General features: G+C 40.1%; 1 long non-coding RNA gene across 1 annotated transcript; it reads right to left on the bottom strand.

Moving 5' to 3' along the window:
• Positions 1-1,998: 1,998 nt before the first annotated feature.
• Positions 1,999-7,075, bottom strand: LOC138973334 (uncharacterized). The gene is made up of 4 exons (XR_011457967.1): positions 7,021-7,075; positions 6,434-6,507; positions 4,798-4,923; positions 1,999-4,231 (listed from the first exon to the last, which is right to left on the bottom strand). It is a non-coding gene; the product is annotated as an uncharacterized lncRNA (long non-coding RNA).
• Positions 7,076-7,077: the final 2 nt, after the last annotated feature.

The raw sequence follows: 7,077 nt of genomic DNA, 5'->3' as shown, positions 1-7,077 counted from the left end.
AAGGTATATTTTTGTTGAAACTTTTTTTTTATGTTGAGCAGTTTTCTTATTGATCAGATAAGAGGAACAGAGACTGTATTTAGAACAAACATAAATGTGAGTTCTACCACAAAGAAAAGCCCTGGGAACAAACACAAAATCAAGCGATTTGTTGAAAACACACAACACATAACACACACACACACACACACACACACACACACACACACACACCCACACACACACACACATACACACACACACACGCGCGCGCGCGCGCACGGGTACATTCCCTCAAAAATTAGTTTGGTGAAAACATGAACTGTGTATGCTCTATATATCTTATAAGTATTATACTCTTGTAGACCTTGTAAATAATGATTTAGCAGTATTGTATGCCACTGACAGTATGTTGTAAGAACTGGCTTTAACATAAAGGCACCATACGTTTTTAAAATAAACACATCGGTGGAAGGACATTAGAATCTTTAAAATGTTCATGGTGACTGCGCAGTGGGGGCGGTGGGGGGGGGGGGGGGGGGAGGGGATGGCGCTGGTTTGAGTTGGGTCTATGTGCATTGGATTAACCATAGATGATAACATTTATGAAAGATGATAAGCAGATGATAAACAGTCCTCCCTGCTCCTTGCCATTTGCTACCCCCCCCTCCCCCCACACCTTGTAAAATTACCAAGTTTCAAAAGAAGGATATAACCAACACTAGCAGGAATGGTAGGTGATGAAGACCTCCACTCGCTGTGTATGTCACTCTTGTTCTTCAAACTTCATTAAAGGCAGCATGAGAGTTTCGACAGTTGCTGACCTTCAATCAAAAATGGACACACTTATGAAATAAAAGATCAGTTTGTTATTTAATTCACAAGGAAAACAATGTAAAATAAAAACAGAAGAGAATTCAACTAAAGTTACAAAACGGAGCAAGGCAGGAGAAGCGATCAAGAGTAAACGTACATTAAATAACTAAAACAAAGGTATTTTAAACAAAATAAGACTGCATGACTTGTACATGAGAGAGAGAGAGAGAGCGAGAGAGAGAGAGAGAGAGAGAGAGAGAGAGAGAGAGAGAGAGAGAGAGCGAGGTTATGATTTATATAGACAGACAAAAAGATAGAGAGACAAACAAAACGACAGACAGGCAGACAGACAGACAGACAGAGAAAGCAAGAAAGCGATACACAGGCAGGAGAGAGAGAGAGAGAGAGAGAGAGAGAGAGAGAGAGAGAGAGAGAGAGAGAGAGAGAGAGAGAGAGAGAGAGAGAGAGAGAGAGAGAGAGAGAGAGAGAGAGCACTGGGCGAAAAGTGGCGTTTTGTATCTTACAAAACTACTCAAAATCCCAACAAAACTTCAAGTTTCAATGGGTTTATCACATTTTGGTGTTCACGACAACGCCAGATTTTGATTGGATTTTGTTGAAGTTATCGCTGCGAAATTGCCTGGAATTTCAGCGCGTTTTGCGACGGTCAAAACATCATGTTAAACCATGTTACAGCATGTCTGTAACATGCAAAAATGTCAAGTTTTGATGGCATTAAAGCTTTGGTTTAACGCCAAGTAACATCATGTTATCGTAGACTTAACTTGCAAAACTGCTTGTTTTGGTGGTGTTACAGCTTGCTTGTAATGTGATTAACATCATGTTATTGCTGGTTTAACATGCAAAACCCCATGTTATGTTGGTGTTAAAGATTGCTCAAATGCCTATTAACTCCATGTTATGTTGGTGTTAAAGCTTGCTCAAATGCCTATTAACACCATGTTAGTTGGTGTTAGGCTTGATTATTAATGTAAAAAACACCATGTTATGACGTTCACATAATTGTTTTCACCTGGATGGAATTTTGTGGAAAAGAAAGCATGTTGTTTGGGAATTGTGTGCGGGTTTCATGCTTGGATATTGCACTTTGCTGACTTGTCACAGGTCAATTGACATTTAACAATATTAGTTTTCAAATGCATCATCCTTCACACATTATGTAAACATCTTTAACATTAACACTTTGGTTGTAAAATTATTGCACTTTATTCAAACAGGACAAAAACAAAAATGCTGATTCACAATGTACAATAGCAAAGGACTATTTTGAGTGGAGACAGTGTTCATCCACACTATAATTGGATAAGCTAAAATAAATTATTCAAATCGGTGAAGGCCACATGAAATGAAAACACACCATCAGTAAATTACTTCCCTTGTGATTAAGAGCGTCATACCCATAAAACCATGTAAGTTTTAGCCCATGTGAGTGTGTGTTGGGAGGGGGGGGGGGGGGGGGGGGCAGATGCCCTGTGAAAACATTGGCCATAGATATATATGTGAATTACTTCCCTTGGGTATGAACATTTATGAATGATTAAATGGGTGAAAGAAGGCCATACAAAATAAAAATCAGTAAATAACTAAATCACTTCCCTTGTGAGTAAGAACAGTCATACCAATGTTCCAACTTTTTGCTAAAAATTCGCCCACAATGTGACCTTCAAAGTTGAAAAGGGGTAACTGAACTTCATGTTTGGATGTCATGGAGTCCAACATGTCAGTAAATTTTGAAAGCCCTAGATTCATAAACATCTGAAAACTGCTCAACGTCTTTGCATCACGGCACATTAATAAAAGTAAGAGTTAGTAAGACTGGCCTAACTGCTATGGTGAGGCAGTAATCACTCGTTGATGAATTCTTTTCTTTCTTTATTTGTTGTTTAACGTCGTTTTCAACCATTCAAGGTTATATCGCGACGGGAAAAGGGGGAGATGGGATAGGGGAAAGGGGGAAGATGGGATAGTGCCACTTGTCAATTGTTTCTTGTTCACAAAAGCACTAATCAAAAAACTGCTCCAGGGGCTTGCAACATAGTACAATATATGACCTTACTGGAAGAATGCAAGTTTCCAGTACAAAGGACTTAACATTTCTTACATACTGCTTGACTAAAATCTTTACAAACATTGACTATATTCTATACAAGAAACACTGCTTAATATGTAGGTAAATGCACAACAGGTTGTGAACAGAAAATCCAAAAACGTAAGGTCTTAAAAGCGGGGAAGTTTGAAAAGGGGGGGAGGGGGGGACCTAAAATGTGGCGATCATAACAACCGGCATGGGTGGCCGAGTGGTAACGCACTTGCGCTCGGAATCAAGAGGTTGCGTGTTCGACCCTGGGTCAGGCCGCTATTTTCTCCCCCCTTTCCTAACCTAGGTGGTGGGTTCAAGTGCTAGTCTTTCGGATGAGACGAAAAACCGAGGTCCCTTCGTGTACACTACATTGGGGGTGCACGTTAAAGATCCCACGATTGACAAAACGGTCTTTCCTGGCAAAATTGTATTCTTTCTTTATTTGGTGTTTAACGTCGTTTTCAACCACGAAGGTTATATCGCGACGGGCAAAATTGTATAGGCATAGCTAAAAATGTCCACCAAATACCCGTGTGACTTGGAATAATAGGCCGTGAAAAGTAGGATATGCGCCGAAATAGCTGCGATCTGCTGGCCGATGTGAATGCGTGATGTATTGTGTAAAAAAATTCCATCTCACACGACATAAATAAATCCCTGCGCCTTGAATATGTGCGCGATATAAATTGCATAAAAAAAAAATCAAAACAAAATCCCTGCGCTTAGAACTGTACCCACGGAATACGCGTGATATAACTATAAGCCTCATATTGATTGATTGATTGATAATTTATCTAACAAAGTTCATTCTGAAATCTTCTTCAGCGTTTGATTATGGAGAGACTAAATCCTCAGTTCAGATGTGGTCTTAACTCCTTGTCTCCCAGGTACGGATATATCCGTACCCACTCATATGGCTCTATCTGACCAGGTATGGATATATATCCATACACACAGTCACTATGTACATTGCATCTGTTCTCATTCGGCACATATCCGCATCCTGCTTAGACGGTTAGCTTCAGTCGCTTCCTGTAACGTTGATCTAACGCCAGCATTCTAGCCTGTTGATACACAGTTTCTACAATTCTGAGTGACCTGCTGCAGCACAGCTGGTCTCGGCTTAAAAAATCTTGGTCAACATAGATGGGGTACAAAGTGTTATAAAATAAAGCGTCCTTCCAAAGTCGATGACAGGTCCCCAGAGTATTCACAAAATTATATGGTACTGGAAGCCTTGCATGGCGACGAAAAAGATGTCCACGCCTACATGAAGAAGTATCCTTCACGGCTTCAGCGGAAACAGTCGGCTGGGGATGAGGACTAATGGTGAACCTATGTAAAAAATATAGACAAGAACAAAAATATGTCAATGGGAAAACAAAGAAAGAAGTAGAGAAGGACCTCCCCACCTTAACACAGTGAAAATGAAAAACACATGTGAATGTACTTATGTTTTAAAACCCCCCCCCCCCCCCCTCCAATTAAGACCAATTATCCAAGATATTTTTCAGTCCTCAAAGGAGAATTTCACTGTTCTCACGGAACCCTCAAGAAAACTGAGCTGTGCTAATATATAATATAACTGCAAACATCCCTCAAATTCAATATTGCAAGCCACTATACATTCCTCATAAAGGCACATTCCTTCATGCTCACGTGTGAAAACTAACATAAGTTTACAAGTGTGTATCTATTTATAATAATAATAATAATAATAACGGGCATTTATAAAGCGCCTTATCAGAAGTTCAAAGCGCGTGACAACAATACATGTATAAAAAATTCATACAATCACTGTCAGATTCAAACAACACATCATGCACATCTCACATCCCCAGACTCTATGCTAAGGCCAACAAAACAAAATAGTCTGTTTACGGTATCCCAACCGACCCCACCTGTATCTGTTCCTTGCTGTTCTCCAAGAGACACCATGGTGCAGCAAGCTGAAGGGTGTCCTGTCGTATTTCCTCGAAGTTGTAGTAGGCAACCAGGTCAGGAGCAGGAGGTGGGGGGCGACTGACCTGCAGCAGAATTCAAATCAATTAGTCAAGTCACTATGACATATCTTTATTGTTATCGCCACACCAACCCTAAATTTTTCCTTCCATACTGTACAGGGTCCCCACTGGTTTTTAGAAACAAAATTCCATGACTTTTCCATGACTTTCCATGAGCCTCAATAACATTTTCCATGACTAGATCCACAGGTCGCCATTTCCGAACACGCAAACTGTTTACGTCTTGTCACTGCCAGTTTTGACACTGGCTTGCTTTGCACTGAATTTGAGTCAGTTTCTACGCAGTGTCTCTTCGACAAGCAAGTCAAGCATTTGCTACGCAGTCAGATTATCGGTAATGTTTGCTGGTCCTGTCATTTCACTAAACTGGACCAGCCACTGTTTTTATCCATCTGCACTTTCGATCGTAAATTCCGTTTCGTAACCGTCACTGTGACTTGACGAACTGTCATTTTTTTCACCGCGATACACAGTTCATTGCGAAGATCTTCCTCGGTAATTCGTTCCAATTCCGCATACTTTTTGTTGTCAAGAAACAACTCGAAAGAAAGTTTCAAACTCATCATCCTCCATCTTGCTTGTCGAAGCGCTAAAGTACTTTATCGATGCAAAAACAAAAGCAGAAAACTTCGACGAAACCGACTCAAATGCAGCGCAGACGACACGACGAGATAATGGAAGGAAGTGAGCCTCGCTTTGGCCCAAGTGCCGTTAAAAATACCGTTATTCTCGTATGCAAATACGAACGAGAAGTTGGTCATACGAACAAGCCTTGTGCTGGCGACGCAAATCGCGGGGGGTGGAATGGCTGGGCAACGAAAATCACCGCTGGCGTGCTAAAGGTTAATTTTTCTTTCTTTCTTATTTTTTTTAAATTCCATGACTTTCCATGACTTGAATTGAAATTCCATGACTTTCCAGGCCTGGAAAATTAAAAATCAAATTCCATGACTTCCCAGGTTTTCCATGACTTGTACGAACCCTGCTGTATTTGTTATCCTGAGAGAGAAAAATCCATGTTGCAGACTCAACTGGAAAAATTCCCTTCTCCATCATCTAGTGGACAGAGCTCACATGATTTCAAACAAATCTTTTTTTAAAGTCACATACTTTGTGCGACAGTGTTAGTTTACTGCAACTGTAATTTATAAATAGCAAATTAATAAATATCACTTATCACTATCAGATAATCAGCTAAATGCCTGGCAGATGACCCTCATTCAAAGTGAGTCGTGGCTAAACCATGAAACTAGAAAAACAGGTTATACAGTGGAACACCCCTTTTAAGACCTCCAATAATCTGAGAAAATTCAGTCTTAAAAAGGAGGGAGTCTTAAAAGGGGGGTAATTTTACAGAGGTTATGAACAGAAAGTCTGAGAAAACAAGGTCTTTAAAAGGAGGGAGTCTTAAATTGGGGGGTCTTAACAGGGGGGTTCCACTGTACCACAATATAAATCTCACACTGACAGCGGACAAAAACTGAGAAAACACCCAGTATACATCGGTACTCACAAAAGAGTTACAAGTAGCATCTCCAGGAGCCGAAATCCCAAGCCCTTGATATCTGCACGTTTAGCATCTTGTACCTGGAATAGTATGAAGATAACATGTCATTGTCACCGTCAGTAAATCACTATATATCAAACTTATCAATATCATATGATTACTTACTAAAATAACTTTATGAAGTGATCTAGCACTGTCAATGGCAATAGTATCATGACAGTTTGACAGTGAGATTACGATTAATCATCCTCATTAACAAATAACATTGATCAGTTCTAATGTAGTACCTGTTTGTAGTGAACTCACCAGCAGGAGTATTGCATGTATTAATTGTGCATTACTGAATCCATGCACCCACATAGTCTCTTACTAATTTGCAAAACCATAACGACTTCAAACCTCTGATGAATTACATAACTCATTTATGAAGAGTAGTTAATACTAATAGTTGTAGTACAAACCCAAGTTTGTGTGCGTGTTTGTATGTGTGGGTGGGGGGGGGGGGGGGGGGACGGTTACCGATGGTTCACCCACAAAAATGTACACTTACTAAGTAACACTTAAAGTAACTATTTTCAAAGCTTCTTGCTTACCTTGGAATAGTGTCAAGCAGCTTATGTTGTGTCTAGATCAGCCATGGGATCTTCACA

The sequence above is a fragment of the Littorina saxatilis genome, linkage group LG8, assembly GCF_037325665.1.
Source record: "Littorina saxatilis isolate snail1 linkage group LG8, US_GU_Lsax_2.0, whole genome shotgun sequence".
In the NCBI taxonomy this organism is placed as follows: domain Eukaryota; kingdom Metazoa; phylum Mollusca; class Gastropoda; order Littorinimorpha; family Littorinidae; genus Littorina; species Littorina saxatilis.
The sequence above is the reverse complement of the archived record's forward strand: the minus strand, read 5'-3'. Positions and strand labels throughout refer to the sequence as shown.